The sequence below is a fragment of the Pristiophorus japonicus genome, chromosome 10, assembly GCF_044704955.1.
Source record: "Pristiophorus japonicus isolate sPriJap1 chromosome 10, sPriJap1.hap1, whole genome shotgun sequence".
Taxonomy (NCBI): Eukaryota; Metazoa; Chordata; class Chondrichthyes; family Pristiophoridae; genus Pristiophorus; species Pristiophorus japonicus.
The window spans coordinates 88,292,547-88,320,430 of record NC_091986.1 but is presented as its reverse complement, the minus strand read 5'-3'; the positions used below and the strand labels follow the sequence as shown (position 1 = coordinate 88,320,430).

The 27,884-nt window shown below is 44.4% G+C and overlaps 1 protein-coding gene across 1 annotated transcript in view; it reads left to right on the top strand.

Annotated features, from left to right (window-relative positions):
* LOC139275018 (protein diaphanous homolog 3-like) overlaps nt 1–27,884 on the top strand; it is a 1,005,387-nt gene that overhangs the window by 157,274 nt on the left and 820,229 nt on the right.

Below are 27,884 nucleotides of genomic sequence, written 5' to 3'. Positions count from 1 at the left end.
GTGCTTCAATCTAGCTGTGATAAATGGCTCATCTTTGAATGCTTGTCTTTGCATTACTGTGTACTTACTCACTTGAGCTTGCCTATAATGGTGTCTGAATAGTTTGTCTCTCGTCTTTTAACTTCAAAGAGGGTGTATCTGATCTTTAATCAGATTTGGCCTGTTCGTTTATTTTGCAGATCGTTCTCATTGATGCAAACAAAGTAGGGTTTTCTAATGATATGAATAACTGGTTTGTTCTATTGTGAAGACATTGTATCACTTAACAGTTGACTTGGATTGTGAATTTGGGTCACCAGAGACGTGTAACTTTTCTTTTGTGTGGATTCTTCTCAGTTGATTCATGGAAAACTCCATCATTACATACCGTGTTTGATTGGATTAATGCATGGCATATCGTTTAATTAGTCACTGCAATATCTAGTGTTAATTGGAAGGTTGCGATAAATAGTTGACTTTGAGAACCAGTATTTTTGAAAAATTCTAATGGTGTTCATTTTGGAGGTCTAAGTGGTTAAAAAGCCGAAACTTTGAGACAGAAAATGAGAAGTTGTTCTGGACGCTGGTGGTCTGAACAGATCATTAATTTACATTTCTACAAGCAATGCATTGAAGATGAGCAGAATTTTGTAGTAAAATATCAAGAACTTTGTTCGTCAAATGGAGAGAGACATTGAACTAAGGCCATTGAGCTTGTTCAACACAAGTTATGCTTTTAGTATTTACCAATTGTTAAGCTTTATACTTGTAGATCATATTTAGTGGCTTTTGCCCATAAACATCTGATCGAATCATTTAATTCATTGCTGTTTATGGGATCTTGCTGTGTTCAAATGCGCTGCCACGTTTTTTGCATTACAACAGTGACTACGTTTCAAAAGTCGTCATCATCATCATCATCATAAGCAGTCCCTCGGAATCGAGGAAGACTTGCTTCCACTCCTAAAGTGAGTCCTTTGGTGGCTGAACAGTCAAATGTGAGAGCCAGAGATCATGTCACAGGTGGGACAGACATTCGTCGGGGGAAGGGGGGTTGGGACTGATTTGCCGCATGCTCCTTCCGTTGCCTGCACCTGACCTCTTCATGCTCGCGGTGTTGAGATTCGAAGAGCTCAACGCCCTCCCGGATGCACTTTCTCCACCTAGGGCGGCCTGCAGCCAGGGACTCCCAGGTGTCGGTGGTGAAATCGCACTTTATCAGCGAGGCTTTGAGGGTGTCCTTTTTAACGTTTCCGCTGCCCATCTTTGGCTCGTTTGCTGTGAAGGAGCTCCACAGAGAGCAATTGCTTAGGGAGCCTTGTGTCTGGCATGCGAACTATGTGGCCTGCCCAGCAAAGCTGATCGAGTGTGGTCGGTGCTTCAATACTGGGTTGGTGCTGTTCCCCGCATTTCTCTTGCAGTTGTCGCGCCGTAAAGATCATATCTGTTGTGCCCCGTAGTGGACGGAATCCGCACTGTGACTCCGGGAGAAGCTCCTCAGCCACAGGGCGAAGACTGTTGAGGAGGATTCTAGCACTGACCTTCCCAGTGGCTGATAACAGAGAGATTCCTCTGTAGCTGTCGCAGTCGGACTTGTCCCCTTTTTAAAATCGTGACCATATATACAACAGCTACTGCATTGCTTTGATCAACCTTCTCTGTTACCTCATCAAATTCAATCAAATTAGTCAGACATGATTTATCTAAAACAAATCCATGCTGGCTTTCCTTGATCAACCCATGCCTTTCAAATGATAATTTCTAATAACCATTATTCACCAATTTTAGATGCTAGTTTACAATTTCTCTTAACACAGAACTGTAGAATTGTGAAACAGACTGAAATTATGATAATGGTTTCCAATAACTTCCCCACCCCTGATGTTCGGCCGACTGGCCTGTAGTTTCCTGGTTTCTCCCCTTTCTTGTAGAGTGGTATAACATCAGCAATCCTCCAGTCCTCAGGCACTGCTCCTGTATCCAGTGTGTATTGAAAGATTGTGGCCAATGTCTCTGCTATTTCTACCGTTGCCTTTTTCAGATGTACGAGAGGTGAACCTTACAGATTCTTTCAGCTTTTTTATGGTGCCAGTTTATATTTGGGATGCCCTCTGACCTAGCACAATTTCCCTCAAAACCACCACCCTTGTTTGGAGAAAATAACAAATGTCAGTTGAGAAAACTTCCAAATGCTGCCATATGGCTTCAATGAAACTGGCTGCCAAAAACACCCATTTCAGAAACGGTCCTGAATTATAGGCCTGTGACCAGGATCATTGTTTTACTTGTGACTGAGCTAAATTTAATTTTGTTGCATGGAATTCTAGGATTTTTACCAGTATTTGGGAGATTTTTTTGCACTTTTGTCCATATTTTGAAAAAAATTAATCTGTCTCGGACCAGTAATTACTGTGAGAGTGCTGTGGGGCTTGGTATTGCTTCAGTATCAGGTATGCTGAATATCTTGTAACTTGAACTACAGTGAAAGTGAAATACCCAAAAGTGCTTCTGTTTCAGTCGTTGGTTTGGAAATTCATGAAGGGCAATGTGTGCACTGAAGGTGCATGCCTCTCAACTGTACAGGAAATTGTGATACTTCACAATTTTTGCAAATTTTACAGCATTTGAAGTCTACTGTGATTCTGTGCTTCAAGCCAAAATTATTCATCTTGGAATGCTTGAATATATTTTAAATATTAACATTATGTAGTTGTTACAAGTTACTATTCTTATGTCATCAGAAAGTAATACACACAACACAGCAGGCCTACATTTCTGCGGGCACCGCAGTTCAATTGATGTCATATGGATTTTAGGACAGGAGTAGGCCAGTCAGCCTCTCCAGCTTGTTCTGTCGTTCAATTACATCCTGCCTTAACTCCCTATACCTGCCTTTGTTCCGTAGTCCTTGCCTACCAAAGATCTATCAACCTCAGTTTTGAAATCTTCAATCGTCTTCGCTCAACAGCTTTTTGGGGTTAGAGAGTTCCAGATTTTCGCTACCCTTTGTGTGAAGTGCCTCCTGACATCACTTCTAAAACAGTCTATCTTTAATTTTAAGGAAGTGTCCCTTTGTTCTGGATACCGCACTAGAGGAAATAGTTTATCTCCATCCACCCTATCAAATCGTTTAACCATCTTAAACACCTCAATTATATCATCCCTAATTCTTCTATACTCTAGGGAATGCAAGTCTCGTCTATGCAATCTGGCCTCATGATTGAATCCTTTCAGCCCGGGTATTTGTGATGCATCCTTTCCAAGGCCAGTATATCCTTCTTCAGGTGTGGTGCCCAGAACTGAATTCAGTGCTCCAAATGGTCTCCAACCAGAGTGTATATAACAAAAATAACTTTCACCCCTTTGTATTTCAGCTCCCTTGAGGTAAATTCTTATCCTGTTCGCAGTTAAAATTATTTTTTGTACCTGTCCACTCGCTTTTAATGGTTTCTGTACTTGGACCCCTAAATCTCTCTCTTCCTCCACAGTTACCAACTGCTCATCATTTAGGAAATACTCTGGTCTATATTTCTTGGGTCCAAAGTTGATGACCTCGCATTTCCCCACATTGAAATCCATCTGTCGCAGTTTTGCTGACTCACTTAATGTCCCTTTGGAATTTTCTGCTCCCATCTACAGTATTTACTGTGTCACCTTATTTGGTGTCCTCAGCAAACTTGGATAAACATCTCTCTTCCTTCATCTGAGTCATTTATAAATATAGTGAAATGCCCCAGTACAGATCCCCGAGGGACACCACTGGTTACATTGTGCCAATTGGAATTAATGCCCATGATTCCTACTTTCTGTCTCCTACCTCCTAACCAATTCCCTACCCATGTCATTAGGCTTACTTTATAATAATGTAAAATATTTAAATACATTAGTAAATATTTGTAGTTTTTAACACAAGTAACACATTCATATGAAGAACATAGCAATTTTCATTTTCTCCAGCACGTTCTGCCATGAATACCGACATTGATCTTTGAATTTGAGTACACATCAATGGATAAAATTTAAGATATTGCCATGTAACCCCATAATTTCCATTTTATTCACGAGGACCGCAATAGGTATTGGGTCGTAAGCTTAATGAAATTGGATGAAAGGAGTGCAAATGGGTCTTTTCTGAGCTTCACAGTGCTCTGCAACTCATGTAAACCCGCCAGCTCTTACTTTTTCTGATTGCTCCAGGGGCCTCCAAAATGTTTGATTATGTATGTGCGAAAAGCCAAAGAACAACCGTAAGTGAGATTCCACTGCAATTTTCAGATTACTAGAACCTTCCTTCTTGCGGATCAAAATCACATCTGAGTTTGAGAATGCTGAGGGTGTCCATGCCTTAAGCCAAATCATATTCATCAGTCTCCGAAGAGGCAGCTCCCGTGTTAGTGGTTTTTGTCATTGTTCTTCAAGATAATTCCCATTTGCCTCCCCTCATGTTGATGGATGTCATATATGGAAATAATCAATTCACCTTGGTTTGCTATGAACTATTTATCAAATTATTTTCAAATCCCTTCATGGCCTCGTCCCTCCCTATCTCTCTAATCTCCTCCAGCCCCACAACCCCCAGCGATGTCTGCTCTCTTGTAATTCTGCTCTCCTGAGCATCGCTCAACCATTGGTGGCTGTGCCTTCTGTTGCCGAGGCCCCAAGCTCTGGAACTCCCTGCCTAAACCTCTCTGCCTCTCTACTTCTCTTTCCTCCTTCAAGACACTCCTTAAAACATACCTCTTTGACCAAGCTTTTGGCCAAATTATGTGGCTCGGTGTCAAATTTTTAGCGCATAATGCTCCTGTGAAGCACCTTGAGGCATTTCACTACGTTAAAGGTGCTATATAAATAAAAGTTGTTGATGTTGAATGTTTATACTTCTGAAGCCTATTTCTGTCGCACAAAGGATCTGCAGCTTGTTAGCTTTCAACCTCCTTCCATCTCTGGTTCACAATGGCAAGTTCCTAGTAAACACGAGACACTGCGTTGTTTAGTATATGGAACAGACTTTATTGATACACAGTACAGGTGATCAGCTTAACTGTATGCAGAGAGTGGCTTTTCGGTTCCTGTATCTTTAGAGCCCTCCAAAGAAATGCTGAAAACCATGCTCCATTATACACCATAATTTGCCTACAACAAAGGTAAATGTCATAGATAAGAATTGTCAGAGAATTGTGAACCTGTGGAATTCTCTACCACAAAAAGTTGTTGAGGCTGGTTTGTAAGATACATTCAAAAGGGAGTTAGATGTGACCCTTGTGGCTAAAGGGATCAAGGGGTATGGAGAGAAAGCAGGAATGGGGTACTGAAGTTGCATGATCAGCCATGATATTGAATGGTGGTGCAGGCTTGAAGGGCCGAATGGCCTACTCCTGCACCTATTTTCTATGTTTTCGATGTTTCTAATTCATGACATTTCTATTCCTGAATCCTTCAAAGTCAGACTATTCAAGCAAACAATTGTCGTTGTTTAGTTCAAAGTTACCTCCCCTCAACAATAGTTCCTGATGGAACAGTTATTAATATCTTTGAACAATAGGTTTTATCAATTGTTATCTTTGTATGTTATAGCTTATACAAGTTGAACTTCCCTTTTCCAGCACTCTCGGGACCTGGCCAGTTCTGAATGAGGGATTTTGCCAGATGAGGGGAAGTCACGTGTTTGGGTAGACTGCGCCTTTAAGTGCTGGGATGGGCTGGGGTGCAGTCAGTGTGTGTGCACCGATTGGTTGGAACAACAGTCAGTCAGCCAATCAATGTGCAGGGGGCCCCGAAGAGTCGGCGGGCCCACAAGAGTTGGCCCGAGCGCTGTGGGGAGGAACGGCCGACCCGAGGGCTGTGGCTGCAGGAATTCCAGCAGGGCGACGAGGAGGAGGCAGCCGATCGAGAAGAAAGATTATATTGGTGAGTAGGATTTTGACGGGTCGTGTTCTGCACATGCGCCACTCGGCGGCCGGGAAAGATTCCGGACGAGGGTTGGTGCCGGATAAGGGAGTTTTGGATAAGAGGTGTTCAACCTGTATGTTTATTTCCTTAAAGTTAAACTTCAATCACTCATGGTTTACGTCATTACTATCATGTATTTCTTTACACAAGCACTTTACAAATGAGAAGATAAGCAATGCATTCCTCTCAGGGCACTTCAAAATCATCCTCTTCATATTGGAAAGTTTATTGCTCCATGACGCGAAGAAGTTCGACTGTTAACCATTAAATCCCCAAGATGTCCAACATACATCTCTGCAAGATGTCCAACACAGCTTTCTTTCATAGCATGGTTACAATTGGGATTTAACAGACAACATTTGGAAGGACTAATTGTCAACAAACTGCAACAATTTGAGCTTGGATTTCCAGAGTAACTATTTATATAAAATGCATTGTTCAAACATTCTGAAAATATTGCAAGGTTTGTACTAAATTCAGTATTTATTAAGCCAACAACTAAATTGAAATTAGTTGTCTTGCAAAATGCCAAACCTTAGAATCACCCAGAAGAAATGCATCACAGAATCTCATCAATTGATGCAACAGCATCTGACTTCATTTTACCAATCAGCGCATCTTTATTATTTACAACCTCTCAGTTGTAGATTAATCAGTGTGTAATAGCATGTAAAGCGCACACATTTTGGTTTGCTTACCTGCTGCTGGGGGCTAAAGTCAGAACCCAGTATGGAAGCCATGCACAGAAGGAATTGGGATAACTTTGGGAAAGTGCCCAGGCAGTCTGGGAAGTTTCAATCCGATGTTGCTACTTGTCAGCAAAATTTGGCAGGTGGACACAAGCCTAGAAATCCTATCACTAGAACACATTGATGACATGTATTATGGCCACAATGGTCTTGTGAATGCCAAAATTGGCGATGGTGTCTATTTAGTTTCAGAAAAACCTGTTTTTACAGGCTGATGGGAAAAAAAGAGCTTGCATTTATATCTTACCTTTCACACCTGCAGGACATCCCAAAGCATTTTACAGCTTTTGAAGTGCAGTGACTGTTATAACATAGGGAAACATGGCAGCCAATTTTGTACGGTCACACAAACAGCCATGAGATAATGTGTTTTTATTTAGGTCACATTGTTTAAGTGATAAATATTGACAGAACACAGGAATAAACTCCCCTGTTCATGTTTGAAAATAAAACTCGGTTCTATTAATCTATCTGCTTGGCACAGTATGTTGATTAGAATTGGCTGCTGTGTTGTTGAAGAAGAATTAAGGATCTTTGGACTGAATTTTCACCACATTCTGTGCCGTTCTTTTGGCGTATGCTGTTTTTTTTTGGAGAAGACTAAAATCTGCAAGTTTCACCAAAGTTTCTGCGCCATCCTAAAGTACTTCCGATTTTTTTTTAGTTCCCGATTTTTGATGTAATTGGGGGCGGAACCTGCTGGGTGCGCCATTTCTGCCCATTGAAACAAGTTTGGCCAAGTACGATTTTTTTCAAAAACAGCACACGCACCCTTCTGAAAAACCTTACCTGCACTTAAGAAAATCAGCGCAGAGAAGAGAAAATCGTGCAGAGAAGACGCCATTGTTTCAGCTGAGGTGAAGACACTGGGACGGGGGTCCTTTCGGCCTGGGATCGCAGCGGCACGGAGAGCGGGGAGCCTTTCTGCTCGGGATAGCAGCGAGGGCAGGGCATTTAGCCTGGGATAGTGGCCAGCCGGCCGGGGGGGCGGGGGGCAGGGGGCAGGGGGAGTGGGGAAGGCATTCGGCCTGGGATAGTAGCAGTACAGATGGCTCGGACTGTAAATTCATATAAGCCACTGAGGAAAACTATTGGGTACATTGGTGCTCTAAAGGTGTAACTAGGAGAACCTCTGGGATGCTTTTGAGATGTCACAACCAGTCTTTCTGCCATATATTTCTGGCCCGTTACATCCTCCATATATTCACATCACAGGGTCATGGTTGAGCTTACAAAGAGACAAATCAATTAAAAAAAATTAGGCTCTTGGAATGCTTACACCTGTAATGAAAATAGAAGTTCTTGGGGAGAGAAAAATCAGCAATGACACAAGAGGATAAATTCAGCGGCGCAGGTGGCCTTTCGGCCTGGGATATCAGCATCCGGGGCCCTACAATTGCTTATGTCTTGCTGCATCTTGTATGTTTCACTTTCTAGCCTCAGCCCTTCAGTGCATCCCTAGTTACCCTGGCAACCTCAGATTTCAGTGCAGACCTTAAGCTCCATCCATAGAGGACAATGTGCACCGCTCCAAATTCAAAGTTTAGTCCGGCGCAACTTCGAACTTTTTTTTGGCGCAGTCGGCCACTAAAAAAAATCAGACGTACCTCGACAACTGCGCCAAAAATCATCCACGTGGAAAATAGAGCCCTATATGAGGAGAGATTTTTTTCAAAGTTTGACCAATTAAGAAGACATTGTAAGTGTTTTACAATCCTGTATTGTGCTGATTTAGTGGTTTGTTCTTGGAGACCCTCCATCCAATCCCCTCTAATGTTATCTTAGAAATATTAGGGATAATCTTCACCTCTGCTATATAACCTGCCTGTTTTTGAATTCACCCGATTTTCATTTCCAATGAGGATGAACATCAGCATGCAGATAGATTGTATCAATAAATATAATTGATAAACACAGAAATGTTGAAATCATCAAACCAACCTAAGGATTGGGAATTTGTGTGTTAAAATGGAGTGTTTGGATATGCAATATGCAAGCTGTGCAGGAGACCAAAGCAGGACATAGATTATGCTTAACAGGCCAGCTTGATACAAATTGTCCTCGATCATGAAGAGAAAAGCTATGCTGCAGATATTCTAGAGGTTATATGATCTACATGTGAAAAACGTTTCCTGTTATGACAGAGAAAATTTGCATATGATTTGTTGGTTACACGTTAACCTCTGGTGCTATCATTGTTTGGATAAGTATCATATTTGTAAAATAAACATTTTATTAGGATGTACCAGCATAGTAAAATGAATTTGTGCTGAATGAATTGTATCCATCATACAATTGTAGCAAAATTCTGCCATGCTGGAATCCGAAACAAAAACAGAACATGCTGGAAACACTCAGCAGGCCAGGCAACATCCGTGGAGAGAGAAATGGTTAATGTTTCAGATCTTAGACCCTTCATCAGAACTGGAAAAGTTAGAGATGTAACAGATTTTAAGCAGGTGCAGAGGCAGAGAAAGAGTAAGAGGAGGAGAGGAAAGAACAAAATGGATGGATTGTGATGGGGTGGAAGACAGGAGTGATTAAATGTTGCAAATGGGGATGGCAGAATCATAAACAGCTGCCGTCGGAAAAAATAGGGGCAGAAGTTACGTTCTGAAATTGTTGAACTTGGTATTAATTCCAGAAGGCGATGAGGTGCTGTTCCTCGAGGCCGCATCGTGAGCAGCAAATACAGAATGCATTGGGGAGACCAACCACAGATTGGATGACTGCTTTGCGGAACACCTCCATTCAGTCCGTAAGGGTGACCCCGAGCTTCTGGTCGCTTGTCATCTTAATTCTCTGCTCCACTCCCACTCTGATCTCTCCACCCTCAGCCTCCTCCACTGTTCCAATGAAGCTCAACGCAAAGTCTAACTTTTCCAGTTCTGACGAAGGGTCTCAGACCTGAAATGTTAGCTGTTTCTCTCCAAGGATGCTGCCTGGCCTGCTGAGTGTTTCCAGCATTTTCTGTTTTTGAGTTGAATCCATTGCCAGTTTGAGAATTGATGTAAGTTTTAATAATTTCGAACTATCCATTCTGTATTTTGCTTTTTGTTATTAATCATGCTTTACCAATGAATAATATGTAGCATTCCCTCCGTAATCTTTACCCTCTTAGTTGAGAAATAGATATTAATGCTGATGGGCAATTATTTCTAAGTGATGCCTTTTATATTGTTTTATGTTGTGACAGCAAAGGGGAAGGAGAGAGCATCAATGTAAATTTGCGATATTGTAAAATACTGTCAGTAGTTACAGTACCAAATGAGTATGATAAGAATTTTATGGTTCGTGATACTGCACTAAATAATTATTTCTTGACTGATGAAGCACAATTTTATTTGACACTTCAAATAAAAACACATTTCCTCCCTAATGTTTAAGAAACAGTTTGTTGGATATATTCAAAAGGGAGTTGGATGTGGCTAAAGGATCAGGGGGTATGGAGAGAAGGCAGGAGTGGTGTACTGAAGTTGTATGATCAACCATGATCATATTGAATGGAGGTGCAGGCTCGAAGGGCCGAATGGCCTTCTCCTGCACCTATTTTCTATGTTTTCTATGTATCGGCACCTTTTCTGAACCGTCAATGTGTTTACTTGAAACTTGAGGATAACCACTGGGAGAATGCACAAACTGCTAGTGAGGGATCAATTTTTAGTGAGCCAGACAGTGTTTAAAGATCAGCTATACCAAAGACTGTATTTAGGTAAGAAGTGTGTCCTTTTTAATTGGAATGTAAGGGATCCACAGAAAGCTTTAATATTTGCATAAAATTTATATGTATGCATCCTCATTTCCTGTATTTACAATATTATATGACACTTGGAATAAGTATGCTTCATTAAAGCACACATCTGAAAGGAAATAATCCAAACTGTAAAAGGCTGACATTGTATTTGTCATTTTTTTAATGTTTTGTAAGGGAACGAGATTCAACTAATCAGACAATTAACAATTTATCAGAGGTAACTTTTTTCTTTGATTTACAGTTGTTTAGATAGATCAGTTTTGTATATTTTGTTAATCAATTGTTTCAGAACCAAGGTTTTTTTTACAGGAAGTGTCTTGCCACCAGGCTTTCTTTTAAAAAAGAAGAAACTTGCATTCTAGCACCTTTCACATCCTCGGGAATACCCCAAAGTAACTCGCAGCCAATGAATTACTTTTGAAGTATAGTTACTGTTGTAATGTCGGGAAACACGACAGCCAATTTGCTGATAAAATGGCCCCCACAAGCAGCCAGGAGATAAATGACCAGATAACCCATTTTATGTGGTGGTGTTTGAGGGATAGATGTTGGCCAGGATACTGGAGAGAATGCCCTTTCTTTTTAAATACTGCCACTGAATCTTTTATGTCCATCTGTCAGGCTAGGCAGAAATGTGACACATATTTTGGAAGTCATAATTACTTAATTTCTGATTGTACACAAATGGCCCACAAATGCATGTGTTAATTAGGGACAGGAAACTGAATGTCTGCTCACGAAAGCTCTGAACTTTTTTTTGATATGGCTCCACTCTGATTTCATTCCTGTACATTAAGTTTTCACAAGGCAAGAAGGAAAGACACAGCCATGGATCAGCCACTGGTGTTCAAAAGTAGTGTGGCTTTCACAAAATTATTTTGCAATAGAGCAGCGCTTCTCAACCTTTTTGCTTTTGAGGCTCCCCTCCCATGTTGAAAGATATTCCATGGCTCCTCTGTAACATAAAAGTATTGAGTTATACATTTAAACATATATATTTATTATTTTTGTTTTATTTACTTAATGTGAGACTTGTTGCTGGTGCTAGTTTTCAAATTGCTCCGTAGTCGTGCCCATCCCAGTATCTATAACCTCCTGCAACCCTGACAACCAGAGAATCCCTTTGCAAAGAGCCAACAAGGGCTCGATGGGCCGAATGGCAGCCTCCTGTGCTGCAAGTGTTAAAAAAAATTAACCTCAGTCTTCAATATATTCAAAAACTGACCATCCACAGCCCTCTGGGGTTGAGTATTCCAAAGATTCACAACCCTCTGGGTGAAGACATTTTTCTGCATCTCAGTCCTAAATGACCGACCTCTGATCCTGAGGTTATGACCCCTAGTTCTAGACTCTCATCCAGGGGAAACAGCATCTCTGCGTCTACCCAGTCCAGCAGTTTATGACGTTGTTGCAATGGACACGCATGCGCAGTACAGCTCCGATTTGGCAATCGGCCATTTTTAAAGAGCCACTTGTGTGTGTGAGAAGGAGTGCTGTGTGAGAGCATTCGAAAAATCGGATCTGCAGCAATACAAGATGCAATGCGGTACAAGGACCAAGAATTTCTTACAGGAAGAAGTGGAGGCACCAGTTACTGTGATTGAGAACAGATGGCAGGAGCTGGACATCAGCAGACGTCACATAAAAGTTCCACCTAAAGAAATGAAGAAACGCTGGAACCAAGTTGCAGAAGATTACTGTGCAATGGTGACCACCACGAGATCTGGAGGCCAGTGTAAAAAGAAGTGACAGGACCTTGGTCAAGAAGTTAATGTAAGTAGTAATATTTATTTATTCAATGGAATTGCAATGGTAAATGTGGCCAGCTGTATGTCCCACACAGCAGAAGAACGCCCTCTTTAAAAAGTTAGGTTTTCATCTTAGCAGAGGAAGGTGGCACATAATAAAAGAACTCTAACAGGAGAAGGTCTGGCAAATCTGCACCCACTGACACTCTTGGAAGAGAGGGTCGCTGCTTTGATGGGCCTTGCCTGGAGAAAAGCAATCACCACTGCACAAGCTGGGCCCACACTCGAGGGAGAGGGTAAGTCCTGCAAATTCTTCATGGTCCTTCAAATCAGTTTGCTGCGTGGCCTGCGATGTGTGAGCCGACTCATGCCACCCACCCTACCCCCTCCTCTGCTGCTAAGCGTTGGACTGTTCTGTTATATTTTGCAAAATTTGAGGCTGACCCTGACGATGCAGAAGAAGATTCAGATGTGGACGAGCCTGAAGAGGAGAACATCTTCCAATTCGACCCTTCAGCCCAAGAACATGGGGGGTGAGCGGGAGGGGGAGGGGATGGAGCTGGATGAAGCGCTCATTGTTGTTCTGACTTTGGAGGAGGTGCCGCTCATTGCAGTGACAACCCCTTCCGTGACTAGTGGTTTGAGTGCTGGTGGGACATTCCATGGTTTCACACCTTCCGAGGTTGCGGGTCCCAGTGGTGTTGTGCAGCGAGGCACACCCAGGGCCCCACCGTCCCAGGCTTCGGGTCCCAGTGGTGTTGTGCAGCGAGGCACACCCTGGGCCCCACCGTCCCACGCTGCGGGTCCCAGTGGTGGGGTGCAGCGAGGCACAGCCGTGGGGAGGAGGGAAAGGAGAGCTCGACCGCGCTCTTGAAGTGCAGGATTGAACAGATGTGATTCAGATGATGTCATTGAGTGCGTAGAGCATTGACCTTACCCGATCACTCCTGGGGCCTGGACACCATCAGTGGGGTGAGTGATGAGGTAGCGGGACTGTCGGGAGAAGTAACAGCAATGACACAAGAAATGGAAATGATATCTCGGACCATCAGTGAGGGAATAGTGGCCATGAGGGAGGGAATGTCAGAGGTAGTACAAACCACGTCACTGACCATGAGGGAGGGAATGTTGCAGGTCGTTGAGACACTGTCGGGGCACGTGAGGGACGGCATGTTGGAGTTAGCTGCTGCAATAAGGGAACACGCCCAGACCCCGGGCCCATTGACAGAATCAACTGTCACTCCCACTCCAATCCCTCTGAAGAGCCCAAAGCCGGGCCCTCCAATTTGCTGCCTGTGCCCTCCAACTTGCCACTTGCTGCCGATGCCCCCCCCCCCCCCCCCCTCAACAGGTGCGCAGTACCAGAGATCTTAGAAAGAATAAGCTTGGTACCAAGCCCAAAAACACCGGGCCACATTCTGCGGGCAGGGGTGGTGGAGCGTCCAAGACCAAGTGCCGTGGGCAGTCTTCGAATGAGGTGGAGGAGAGATGGGTGGGTGCAGCCTTTCTTTGCTGTTGTTTTTATTTTTATTGTTGTTACTGTTGTAACTTATCAAATTAAAAGTTTTTTGTAAGTTATGTAAATTTACAAGTTTAAAAGTTTTTAAGTGATAAAGTAAAGTTTGATACAAGAATAATTTTTATTTAAGTTAAGTACAAAAGAACTGTTAAACTTTTGAATAAAACATATTTTACGTCAACACTGAATCATGTCCCATTAACACAATATTATGGAACAGCTCCAAACAGTAAACATGGTCCATGTGGAATAGTTGTCGCTGAGCCCTCAGGCGTCAGTAAAGCGTTGAGTAAAGGATGAGCTTCTGACACAAGGCTCGAGGAATCGTTAAAGGAGCACGATGGCCCACCCTCCTCCGCCATCGTGCTCCAGCCTCAGGCACCTGCATGGCTTCCTCATCCTCATCATCACCCTCCTCCTGCTCGTCATCTGCATCTTCCACATCATTATCATCAGCCACTCTCACTGCATATGGGTCTTCCACTATCAGGTGCTGCTGCCTCATGATGGCTAAGTTATGCAGCATGCTGCACACAACAGTGAACTGACCGACAATCTCAGGGGAATACAGCAATTGGAATGGTCCAGGCATCGGAAACGCTGTTTCAAGATGCCAATGTACCTCTCTTATGGGCCCAAGTTTCCGATTTCCGCTAGAACGGCGCACCTCCGAGAGGCCCGCCTATTTTGTGGAATGAAAAGCGCGCCAAAAACTTATCCCGCGATTCTCCGAATACAGCAGGCCTGGTCAGTCAGCGCGACGCAGCATAAGAGCGGGGTGGGGGGGAGGCCGGAGCTACAGCCCTAGGCAAAAGAGAGTAAGAGAGTGCTGGCAGCTGCGCGTGTGCGCAGTAGCTCCTGGTCCCCAGATTCTGTGTGCGTGTGGGAGGGACCCGAAGCACGCATTCCCTAGCCCTGGCCGAGTGCCGGTTTCCAGCCTGCAGCACACAGCCCTAGCCCTGGCCGGGCTCCCGGTGCTCCTGAACGGGTAGGTGAGGTAGGAACTTTTTATTTTTTTATTTATTGATGTATTTATCATTTATTATTGATGATGGTTCTTTATTTTTAAAAGTGAAGTGCTTAATGCTTTGGAAAATCTCCTAACTTTCCTCTAACTTCCCTTCCCCCACTATCTCTGGCTTACCTGCGCCTAATTCTAAAGTGTACGCAAGATTTTTCTGAGCGTTCAAAAGTTGACATTCCGTTCTAAGTTAGTTTGGAGTAACTTTTTGGTGCCTAAACTTGCAAAACAGGTGTAAGTGGCTGGTAACGCCCTCTATTTGGAAAAAAAAAACTGAACTAAAATGAAACTGAACTAACTCACTAGAACTGGAGCAAACTAAATGCCGAAAATTGCGATTTCTAAGATACTCCAAACTAAACTAATTGCTCCACTAAAATAGGAGCAACTCCACCCGAAACTTTAGCCCTATGATGCTGCGTGTTACAATGTGCAACATGTATTGATGGTCAGCTTCCGTCCGGGTTACGCGTAGAGGCGTCATGAGCCAGGTGGCGAGGCCATACTCTTTGTCTCCCAGTAGTCAGCTCTGCCCTTCTGGATGCTGCTGCTGAAACATGGCAGATATAACGCTGTCGCGTAGGATGAACACATCATGGGTGCTCCCAGGGTATCTTACATCGACTGACATCAAATGATGCATGTCGTCACACATGAGCTGTACATTAACGGAGTGGAAGCCTTTTCTGTTCCTGTACATCTCAGAATCCTCCAAAGGTGCTCGCAAGGCGATGTGGGTACAATCAATGAAGCCCTGTTCCTTTGAAAAGCCAGCAAACCTGAAGAAACCCACAGCCCTTGTCATTGATTGCTTGGGTGGTCATGGGGAACTTTATGAAGTAATTCCTCCGCGCATACAGTGCAGCCGTCACCTGGCAAATGCAGACATGTGTTGCATATTGAGAGATGGCGCACACATCCCATCCCCAGTTGTAGCTTGAAGCGAGCCGGAGGCATAGAATGAAAGTGCAGCTGTAACCTTCACTTCAACTGACAAAGCAGTCCTCCTGATGCTTCTCGGTAGCAGGTCTGCATTGACCAACTCTCAGATCTCAGTTACAACTTCTTTGCGGAAATGCAGCCTTCTGACACAGTCTGCATCACTCCTGTCTCGATATACCCGAGGTGGGGAAGGCCTCCTGCCCAACACCCGACAGGCTCTGATGTTCCTGAAGCGATGATGTTGAATCTATTGTCTCCTATGTAGCACCATGATGCAGAAGGCTTGCACAAGGTATGACATTGTCAGTATTGCCCCCATATTTAAATTTAAGAAGCTCAAAATGGCAGGAAAGCAGGCAGGACAGGTTCGCAGTTCTCTCTCTCTCTCCCCAAGGTCTGTATGGATGGACCACACCCAAGGTCTTGTGACTTCTCTCTCTCTCTCTCTCTCTCTCTCTCTCTCTCTCCTCCCCCCCCCCCAACTAACTGCAATCTTGTGACTTCTCTCTCTTTCCTCCCCCCCCCCCCCCCCCAATAGCTAATTGCAGTCTTGTGACATCTCCCCTTCTCTTGCCCGCCCCCACCCCCACCCCCACTCATTGCAGTCTTCAGAAGTCTACCGACCGACACCTCACTCCCCGGGCTCAAAGCCTTCCGATCGGCACCTCGCTCTCTCTCTCTTCCCCACCCCTGCCCACAGCTTGTTTTCTAGCTAAGCCCATGTGTTCAGTCGCGGGGCCGATTCTGCCGGCCAAAGTCACGACCCTCCAGCCCTGTTTCAAGACGTTCGGTGGTGGCATTTGAGTGAGTAAAAAAAAAAAATGAGAAAACTTCTGAAATCCAACAAATTTAGATTTACTTCGTTGACGGGTAATAAAGTTGAACTTTATTATTGATTTTTCCAGTGTTTTGACTCCCTCCAAAATCTTCGATTTAAAAGCAATGGCGTCTTTAAGCACTCGATTTGTCTCAATGTGCGCTGGTTTTCTTAAGTGCCCAGAAGGTTTTTCGGGAGTGGCCAGATACGCCGACCTAGGAGGAAAAAATGTTGGCCATACTGCGAAAAATTATAAAAACCAGCACAGACTATGATGTCAAAAAAAAAATGGCCTCGAAAAATCGTAAATATGTCAGTTACGCCGGTGCAGATCGCAGGGGAAAACTTGGAAAAAAATAAATACGCCCCAAAAAATGGCGTGCGCCAAAAAAAACTTTGCAAATGACCGAGAAAAATTGAGCCCAAGAACATAAGAAATAGGAGCAGGAGTAGGCCATTTGGTCCCTCGAGCCTGGTCCCCCTTGCAATAAGATCAGGGCTGATCGGATCTTGGCCTCAACTTCATTTACCTGCACATTCCCATAACCCTTGGCTCCCTTATCATTCAAAAATCTGCCTATCTCCACCTTAAATATATTCAATGACCCAGCCTCCACAGCTCTCTGGGGTAGAGAATTCCAAAGATTCACAACCCTCAGAGAAGAAATTCCTCCTCATTTCTGTTTTAAATCGGCGACCCTTTATTCTGAAACTATGCCCCCTAGTTCTAGAGTCCCCCATGAGGGGAAACATGTCAGCATCTATCCTGTCAAGCCCCCTCAGAATCTTATACGTTTCAATAAGATCACCTCTCATTCTTCTGAACGCCAATGAGTATAGGCTCAACCTTTCTTCATAAGACAACCCCTTCATCTCAGAAATCAACCTCGTGAACCTTCTCTGAACTGCCTGCAATCAATGCAAGTATATCCTTGCTTAAATACAGAGACCAAAACTGTACGCAGTACTCCAGGTGTGGTCGCACCACAGTTGTAGCAGGATTTCCCTGCTTTTTGACTCCAACCTCTGGCAATAAAGGCCAACATTCCATTTGCCTTCCTAATTACTTGCTGTACCTGCATACTGACTTTTTGTGTTTCATGTACAAAGACACCCAGATCCCTCTGTACCTCAGCATTTTGTAATCTCTCCCCATTTAAAAAATAATTATTTTTTTTATTTTTTCTACCAACGTGGATAACCTCACATTTTACCACGTTATACGCCATCTGCCAAATTTTTGCCCACTCACTTAGCCTATCTATATCCCTTTGAAGATTGTTTGTGTCCTCAACTCGACTTGCTTTCCCCGCTATCTTTGTATTATCATCAAATTTTGGCTACATTACACTCAGTCCCTTCATCCAAGTCATTAGTATAGATTGTAAATAGTTGAGGCCCCAGTACTGATCCCTGTGGTACCCCACTAGTTACAGTTTGTCAACCTCCAAATGACCCATTTATCCCGATTCTCTGGCTAACTAACAGAAAACAATCATCTATCCATGTTAATATATTACTCCCAACCCCGTGAGCTCTTATCTTGTGCAGTAACTTTTTATGTGGCACTTTATCGAATGCCTTCTGGAAATCCAAGTACATGACATCTACTGGTTCCCCTTTATCCATCCTGCACGTTACATCCTCAAATAACTCCAGTAAATTGATCAAATACGATTTCCCTTTCATAAAACCATGCTGATTCTGCTTGACTGTATTATGATTTTCTAAATGTCCTGCTACCACTTCCTTCATAATGAACACCAGCATTTTCCCAATGACACATGTTAGGCTGACTGGTCTATAGTTTCCTGCTTTCTGTCTCCCTCCTTTCTTAAATGTGGGTGTTACATTTGAGGTTTTCCAATTCGCTGGGCCCTTTCCAGAATCCAGGGACATTTGGTAGATTACAACCAATGCATCCACTATCTCTGCAGCCACTTCTTTTAAGACCCTTGGATTCAGGCCATCAGGTTCAGGGAACTTGTCCACCTTTTGACCCATTAGTTTGCCTAGTACTTTTTCTCCAGTGATCGTGCTTGTTTTAAGTTCCCCCTCCCAATAGCCCCTTGATTATCAATTATTGGGATGCTTTTAGAGTCTTCTCCCGTGAAGACTGACAGAAAATATTTGTTCAAAGTCTCTGCCATTTCCCAGTTTCCTATTATTAATTCCCTAGTCTCATCCTCCAGGGGCCTAGCGTTTACTTTAGCTACTCTCTTCCTTTTTATATACCTGTAGAAGCTCTTCCTGTCTGTTTTTATATTTCTTGCTCACTTACTCTCATAATCTATCTTCTCTCTCTTTATTATTTTTCCAGTCATTCTTTGCTGGTCTCTCAAAATGTCCCAATCCTCTGACCTTCCACTATTCTTTGTAACATTGTTTGCCTTTGTTTTCATTTTACTACCATCTTTTGCTTCCTTTAGTTAGCCACGGATGGTTCATTCTTCTCTTGGAGTCTTTGGGCTCAATTTTCCCCAGTGATTTGTGCAGTTTTTTTGGAGCAGGCTGCTCTTTTTGGCCTAAGTTGAAAAACCACAGTTTTCCCCAATCAATTTGCACGAGCGTAACTCAGTTAGTTACGATTTTTTTAGGTCAGTTTTTTTTTCAGCCAAAGGGGGCATAACCAGCCTCCTACACCAATTCTGGCCATTTAGGGAAGTTTGGCCTGCAGCAGATGCCTGGACACACTAAAAGAATTGAAAAATACATAGCAGCAATTACCTCGAAATCAGGCTGAAGGCACAAGAGAGGCTGTCCGGTCCCATTCTCAGAGAGAGGGAGAGAGATTGGGAGCTGGATGTATGCTTCACTTTGCAGCCTCAGCTCGCATTGTGTCCCTGGTTACCATGGCAGCCCGATCTTTTTGGCGCAGATCAAGGCTCCACCCCCAAATCTGAAGGTCGGGTTACGCCAGGCCAAAATGAAGAAATCCAACGGGGAAACTTAGAATATATTTTTTTGGTGTACTTGGGCCCCCAAAAAATCGGGCGTAACTCTTCAAGTATGCCAAAAAAATACTTTGGGGAAAATTGAGCCCTTTTGTTTCTCACTGGAATATATCTTTGCTGAGAGTTATGCAATATCTCCTTAAATGTTTGCCGCTGCTCGTCTACCGTCTTACCATTTAATCTATTTTCCCAGTCCACTTTAGCCAACTCTGCCTTCATACCTTTGTAGTCTCCTTAATTTAAGCTGAGGACACTGGTTTGCGATCCAACTTTATCACCCTCCAACTGAATTTGAAATTCAATCATGCCATGATCACTCTTTCCTGGAGGATCCTTTATTATGAAATCATTATAAATCCTGTCTTATTGCACAGTACCAGATCTAGCCTGCTCCCTAGTTGGTTCTGCAATGTACTGTTCAAGGAAACCATCCTGGATACACTCGATGAACTCTTCCTCCAGGTTACTGTTGCCAATTTGATTTGTCCAATCAATATGAAGATTAAAATCACCCATGGTTATTGCTGTATCTTTCTTATAAGCCTCCATTATTTCTTGATGAATACTCGGTTTCTACAGTGTAGCTACTGTCAGGGGGCCTATAGACTACTCCTTGGTTAATCTTGCCACTGCACCAAGACCGAGCTCTGTCAAACCCATGTGGTGGCTGGTGTGCAACGGCCACCGCATGTTAAAAGAAAATCCACACACAGGCATCTTCCAATCTTCAACATGTAGTTCCGGACTTGGAATATTAGGTCTTTCATTGAAACATCTGTGAACTCATCCCTTTTTGGTGTGGAAGCAAGTCATCCTTGATACGAGGGACTGCCTATGATGTTGATGATGATGAGACTACTCCCACCAGTGACTTATTTCCCTTATTATTTCTTATCCTCACCCAAACTGATTCGACATCTTGATCTTCTGAGCCAATATAATTTTTCATCATTGCAGTGATCTCGTCCTTTATTAACAGAGCTACCCCACCTTTTCCTTCCGAAATGTCAAAAACCTCTCAATATTCTGTTCGTAGGCTTGGTCACCTTACAACCACGTCTCTCTAATGGCTATCAGATTATACCCATTTATTTCTATTTGTGCTGTCAACTACTTGTTACGAATGCTGCGTGCATTCAGATAAAGAGCTTTTAATTTTGTCTTTTTATCATTTTCCCTACTCTGACCCCACTTTCTGATACATTCTTATGTTTAGACGCTCTGTCCCTTCCTGTCACACTCTGGTTATCATTCTCCCTATCGCTACCCTTCTCCTTTCTTTTTGACTTTTTAAATTTCCACTCACCTAATCCCCCCCCGCCCCCCACTATTTAATTTAAAGCCCTATCTACAGCCTAGAGAACCTGGACACATTACACTCGATCCCGTCATTAAGTCATTGATATAGATTGTAAATACATGAGGCCCAAGCACTGATCCTTGCAGTACTCTGCTAGTTACACCCCGGCCATCATGAAACTGACCTGTTTATTCCTACTCTCTCTTTTCTGACTGGTAACCAATCCTCAGTTCATGTCAATATATTATACCCAATCTCATGAACCTTAATCTTACGTAACAACCTATTGTATGGCACCTTATCGAATGCCTTCTGAAAATCGAAGTATACTACAGCCACTCGTTCTCCCTTATCTACCCGGCTTGCTATACTCTCAAAAACCTCTAATACATTTGTCAAACATGATTTATCTTTTATCAAACCGTGCTGTCCCAACCTAATCATATTGTGATTTTTCCATATGCTCTGTTACCATGGGCCCACCCAAATGTCCCCATGAGTTGCACTGTTTTTTTTTTGGTGTAACTTGATTTTTCTGCTGTATCTTTTTAGTTGCAAATATAGCCACTTAATTTGCGCCAGTGTAAGTGAGTTAGTTAGGTTTTTTGTTAGGTCAGTTTTTTTTTCAAAAGGGGGCATTCCCAGCCACTTACACCATTTATGTCAATTTGGCCAGAAAAAAGTTGTACTAAACTAACTTAGGGCAGCGTATATGTTCACTTTTGTCCTTTTTGACCTTTCTTACAGTTAAGGAATTGGCGCAAGTAACAGCATTTCAAACACCACCAAGCACCAAACAAAGCACAAGCAGTAATAATCATTCAATAAAAACTAAAGCACTGAAGTAAATAATTAAATTAACAAATAAAGAGCTGAAATAAATCCTACCTTCAACTAAACTCGGCACAGCTGGCCGTGCGGGAGTCCCTTCAGCCTGGGATAGGGGAGGGAGAATGTGGCTGCCCCCCGCCGACTTTCAACCCTTTTCGGGCAGGAATTTTTTCCCTTTTTGCCCATTTTTCAGGTTTTTGGTCAGACTTTAAAAACGGTAGCCTGAAACCTAGCAGAGGCATTGGGCTTCAGCTCCCTCTCTTGAGGGACCGCAGACGACTCCATTTAGCCCTGAAAGGAGTTAGGAGATCGGACTGACTTGGGCACCGCTCAATGGTCGGCAAGTGTGCTAGAGCCAGGCGGGCCACATGTGGAAGGACACCGAGGTCCAGCGCAATAAGTTTCCACATGATTTGCTCCTGATTTTTAGGAGCAACTGGTGTAGAACGGAGGATCTTAGAAATCGGAATTCTCGTCATTTAGTTTGCTCCAGTTCGAGTCAGTTAGAACAGTTTCACTTTGGAACAGAATTTTTTTTTCAAAAGGGGGCGTGTCCGGCCACTTGCGCCTGTTTTCAAAGTTTCATCAGTGAAAACTTACTCCAAACTAACTTAGAATGGAGTAAGTGAAGATTTTTGTACGCTCGAAAAAACCTTGTCTACACTTTAGAAAATCAGGCGTCGGTGACAAATCAGGCGTAGGGAATGGTGGAGGTGGGGGGGGTTTAAAGGGAAGTTTACAAACATTAAACACTTCAGTTTTACAAATAAAGAGCCATCATCAATAATAAATGATAAATACATCAATAAATCAACCAATAAATCAATCAAAACAAATTAATAAGAAATAATTTTTTTTTTTAAATCAATAAATAAAACATTTTCTACTTGCCGACTGCAGCACCGGGAGCCCTCCAACAGCATGCTGGGATGCTCCCCCCCCCGCCCCCCCCCAAGTGTGTCTCTGTCAGTGTCTCTATCTCTCTGTCTGTGTGTGTCTCTCATTCTCTGTCTGTCAGTGTCTGTGTTTCTGACAGCGAGTAGCGGGGGAGGGATGGGGGAGGGGGGGAGGGATGGGGGAGAAGGGGGAAGGAGGGGAGAAGGGGATAAAGGGGAGATGGGGGGGGTAGGCTGAACGGGCCGGGCTCGAGACTTCGGGCAGGGCCCGTCCCCAGCACCAGATTTACAGGTCGGTGGCGTTGGGTCGGGTCGGGGGGGTGGTGGGTGGGAGGGAGAGGGAGGTCAGGTCGGATCCAGTCCGGGAGCGGGAGTCGGGTCGGGTCCAGTCGGTGGGGGGGGGTCGGGTCCGGTCCGGAGGCAGGAAGCGGGAGTCAGGTCGGGAGGAAGCAGGAGCTGGCCGTGGGAGGAGCCTTTCAGCCAGGGCTAGGGGCTGCGTGCTTCGGCCCCTCCCACACAGTTTCGGGCGCCTGGAGCTACTGCACTTGCGTGCCCACTGTAGCGCGCATGTGCAGAGGTCCCGGCACTGTTTTCAGCGCAGGGACCTGGCTCCGCCCCCTACAGCTCCTGCTGCGCTGCGCCGAGGGCCAGAGGACCTGCAGGGAGGTGGAGAATACGGAGGTTTTTTTTAGGCGCACTTTGTGGTGCGAAAAACGGGCGTCCAGGTCGGGACTGCGCCATTCTCGGCGCGGCTTGAAACTTGGGCCCTATGATTCTAAGCATCTTTGTGCATTGACATCTTCAAAGAGCTTCACACACAAATTATTTGTCATTCAACCTAACTGCATGTTGCTGGTTATTTATTGATACACAGGATGGGATGTAGGTTAAGCACATGGCTGTCACTGTATATGTGCTTCATTAACATGACAAGACCACCACCCAACCAAACGAACGCAAAGCCAGCCCAGCATGGCAAGCGACGTCGCTATACGACAAGCTATCCTCGGTCCAAACCACTAGACTGCAGCCAAAGACGACTAACCTCTCCCCCGTCTCTCTTACCCCGATTAAAAACTGAGTCGCACCAACATGTTTCTTTCAGCCCTCAGCAGCCGGCCTGTGCGGCAGGCCATTTGGCCTGGGATAGTGGTTCGGCGCATTCTGCAGGCATCATCATCACAATCATGGGACGGAGCTACTGCATATGTGCGACCGCTCTACTGCGCATGTGCGCAGCTGCAGGCACTGTTTTCGGCGCAGGGCTGTAGCTCCGCACCCCCACCCCCGCCACTCCATGAGGAGCGCCACGCCAGGACCTGGGACACACAGCAGAGCGGCCAGAATCGTGAGTAAGTTTTTCGGCACCGTTTCCAGCGCATAAAGTCAGCGCATCTCGGAAGAGTGCGCCGAAAAAAGGGGTTGGGGAAATTTGGGTCCCATGTCTTTAATTATAGATTCTAGCATGTTCCCTACTACCTACGTCAGGCTAATTAGCCTGTAGTTCCCTGTTTTTTCTCCCTCCTTGCTCGAACAGCGGGATTCCATTTTACTACCTTCTAATCCATAGGACCGTTCTATTTAGAGAATTCGGGAAGATCAAAACCAATGCATCCACTAGCTCTACAGCCACCTCTTTTAAAATCCCAGGATGTCGGCCATCAAGTCCAGGGGATTTATCGGCTTTTAGTCCCATTAATTTCTTCAGTACATTTTCTTGACGAATTTTTCCATTTTTATGGGAATAGATGTTTAAATAATTAACTTAGTTGATTTTTGTTACAAAAATAGCAGGGTTGATAAATTGTGACTGGATCAGGTAATGAACTGTTCCTGTGTATCTAATAGATACCTCAACCTAACAGTTACTGAATTTAATAAGCAAAGGAGCTATTATTTTATCTTTGAAGAATAATATTGGCACACATTTCTCACTGGTGCAGAATATGTACTTAGACATCACCCTTCAGACCACTTGGTTTTTTGAGCTCTCGCTTTATAGTCCCAAAGTTCTCTCCTTCAACTTGTTTACTCTGACCTAGTATTTTCTCCCCAGTCTGCTAACTGCAATTGCTTATTCATGCAACTGCCATGCAATGTTTCCTATCATTTATTTGGGGGCCGCATGACCCCTTTAACGGGATGCACGGCCCATTCAAAATACCGCTCATACGCGTTTTTTTTTCTATTTAAAAGCCAGCTATCCGACTGCGTGGGATCCCTGGAACGCCACATGGCCATGCAGCTTAAAGGAAACACTACCGCTATGATCTCCAAATAGAAGTTGTTGAACTCCACTCCTTACTCAGATTATTTTTGCTTTTAATTTGACTGAAGCCATACATTGTTAAGCCGATCATTTTGAAATCAGTATTCTAAACATCTGGGGTATCCATCATGCACTTACAACAGCAACTTGCATATATGTATGGTGACTTGACTGTAAGAAAACATCCAAAAGCACTTCACAGGAGTGTAATTTTTAAAGACAAAGAATTCACAAAAAGCCAAAGAAGGCAATGTTAGGCGATGTGACTAAAAACTTTAATGAAGAGGTAGGTTTTAAGGAGTGTATAAAAGTGGTAGGGAGAGGCGGAGAGGCAGTGTGTTTTAGGCAGGGAATTCCAGAGTGTAGAGCCCAGACAATTGAAGACACAGCCAGCAATGGTGAGGTTAAGGCAGTGCGGGGGTGAGCAAGAGGCAAGAGTTTTTATTCGTTCATGGGATGTGGGCAACGCTGGCAAGGCTAGTGTTATGTCTTGAATAAGGAGTCAGATGAGATACTGCAAGCTCAAAGTAAATGTGACAGTAGTCCTTTATTACAGATGTCAGAGTGCCTATGCAGCCTGTGAGGCTTCCTTCGACACAGGTGTGCCCAAGGAATTGTGGGATCCCTTGAGACTCCAGGGGATGAGCCCCCTGGTGGTTAGACATGGTAATTACAGATTTATATACATAACACTCCACCCCCCCCCAAAGTCAATAGTGTGACTATGTGAGTCGATCTGGGGCCTTCCTTTCCCTGGTTGATCGTCTGGGTGCAAATGTTGGTGTTGGTGAGTTGTTTGTTGGGCCTTCGCTGGGACGCTGTGCAACTGGCCTTGCTGGACTGCTGGGGGTGGTGAGCCTTTCTGGGCTGCTGCGGGTGATAGGTTCTGCTTCATGGTCAACCACTGGGTCTGTTATGGGTTGTTCTGGATGGTCCGTAAATCTGAGTTTGGTTTGGTCCAAGTGTTTTCTGCAGGTGAGTCCATTTGCGAGTTTGACCACAAACACCCTACTCCCCTCTTTGGCCAAAACAGTGCCAGCAATCGACTTGGGACCTTGTCCATAGTTAAACACAAATACAGGATCATTTACTTCAATTTCGCGTGACGCATTTGCGCGATCATATGTATTCTGTTGAAGCCGCCTGCTCACTACCTGTTCGTGTAGGTCAGGGTGGACTAACGAGAGCCTTGTCTTAAGTGCCCTTTTCATGAGCAGCTCAGCGGGAGCCCAGTGAGTGAGTGGGGTCTTGTGCGGTAATTAAGCAGGCCTCGGGATAAGTAAGTCTGCAGTGAGCCTTCAATTACTCTTTTCAAGCTCTGCTTGATTGTTTGAACTGCTCGTTCTGCCTCACCGTTGGACGCGGGCTTAAACGGGGCAGACGTGACATGTTTGATTCCATTGCGGGTCATGAACTCCTCGAATTCGGCAGTGGTAAAGCATGTCCCATTGTCACTTACAAGGACATCAGGCAGGCCGTGCATGGCAAACATGACCCGTAGGCTTTCAATGGTGGCAGCGGACGTGCTTGCCGGCATTATCACACATTCAATCCATTTGGAGTACATATCTACAACCACTAAAAACATTTTTCCCAAGAATGGGCCTGCATAGTTGACATGGACCTTAGACCACGGTTTGGAGGGCCGGGACCATAAACTTAGTGGCACCTCTCTCGGTGCATTGCTTAACTGGGAACATGCATTACATCTGTGCACACAGGACTCTTGAGTCTGCATCAATACCGGGCCACCACACGTGGGATCGGGCCACCACACGTGGGATCTGGCTATCGCTTTCATCATTACAATGCCTGGGTGGGTACTGTGGAGATCACTCATGAAAGTGTCCCTGCCCTTTTTTGGCACAACTACCCGATTAGCCCATAGGAAGCAGTCTGCCTGTATAGACATTTCATCTTTGCGTTGCTGGTACGACTTTATTTCTTTCTGCATCTCGAACGGGACACTAGACCAACTCGCGTGGAGCACACAGTTTTTAACTAAGGACAGTAAGGGGTCCTGGCTTGTCCAGGTTCTAATCTGTCGAGCGGTAACAGGTGATTGCTCACTTTCGAATGCTTCCATTACCTTAACTAAATCTGCAGGCTGTGCCATCTCCACCCCAGTGGTGGGCAATGGCAGCCTACTGAGAGCATCGTCACAGTTTTCTGTGGCGGATGGCATAGTTGTATACGGACAACATGAGTGCCCATCTCTGGATGCGGGCCGATGCATTCGTATTTATCCCCTTTCAGAAAAGAGGGATATAAGCGGCTTATGGTCGGTTTCCAATTCAAATTTGAGCCCGAACAGATATTTTCTTTACGCTAACGCTTCTTTTTCGATCATACCATAGGCCCTCTTGGCCTTAGACAGACTTCTGGATGCAAAAGCAACCTGTTGCAATTTCCCAAATTCATTAGCTTGTTGCAATACACACCCGAACCTGTTACGTGACGCATCATATGCTAGTCCCAAATGTTTACATGGATCATACAACACACGCAATTTTTTTGAACATAACAGCTTTCTCGCTTTCTCAAAGGCATTTTCTTGGCCTTTACCCCATACCCATTCATCTCCTTTATGCAGTAAAGAGTGCAGGGGTTCTAACAATGTACTAAGACCCGGTAAGAAGTTACTAAAGTAGTTCCGGAGTCCTAGAAATGACTGCAGCTCCGTCACGTTCTGTGGTCTCTGTGCGTTCTTGATTGCCTCCGTCTTCGAATTAGTGGGCCTGATGCCGTCCGCCGCGATTCTTCTCCCCAGGAAAACGCACTTCGAGCGTTTTAACCTGACCCCACGCGGTTGAGTCGACTAAGAACCTCCCTCCAGATTCTGCAGATGCTCGACTGTGTCCCGACCTGTAACCAAGATGTCCTGGAAGACCACGGTGCGCGGGACCGACTTCAGCAAGCTTTTCATGTTCCTCTGGAATATCGCCATGGCTGATCGAATCCCAAACGGGCATCTGTTGCAAACAAAGAGACCTTTGTGCGTGTTGATGCAGGTAAGGCCTTGTGAAGATTCCTCCAGCTCCTGCGTCATGTCGACCGAGATCAAGTCCAGCTTCGTGAAAGTTTTCCCTCCCGCCAGCATCGCAAATAGATCATCTGTCTTTGGTAGCGGGTATTGATCCTGCAGCGAGAAACGAT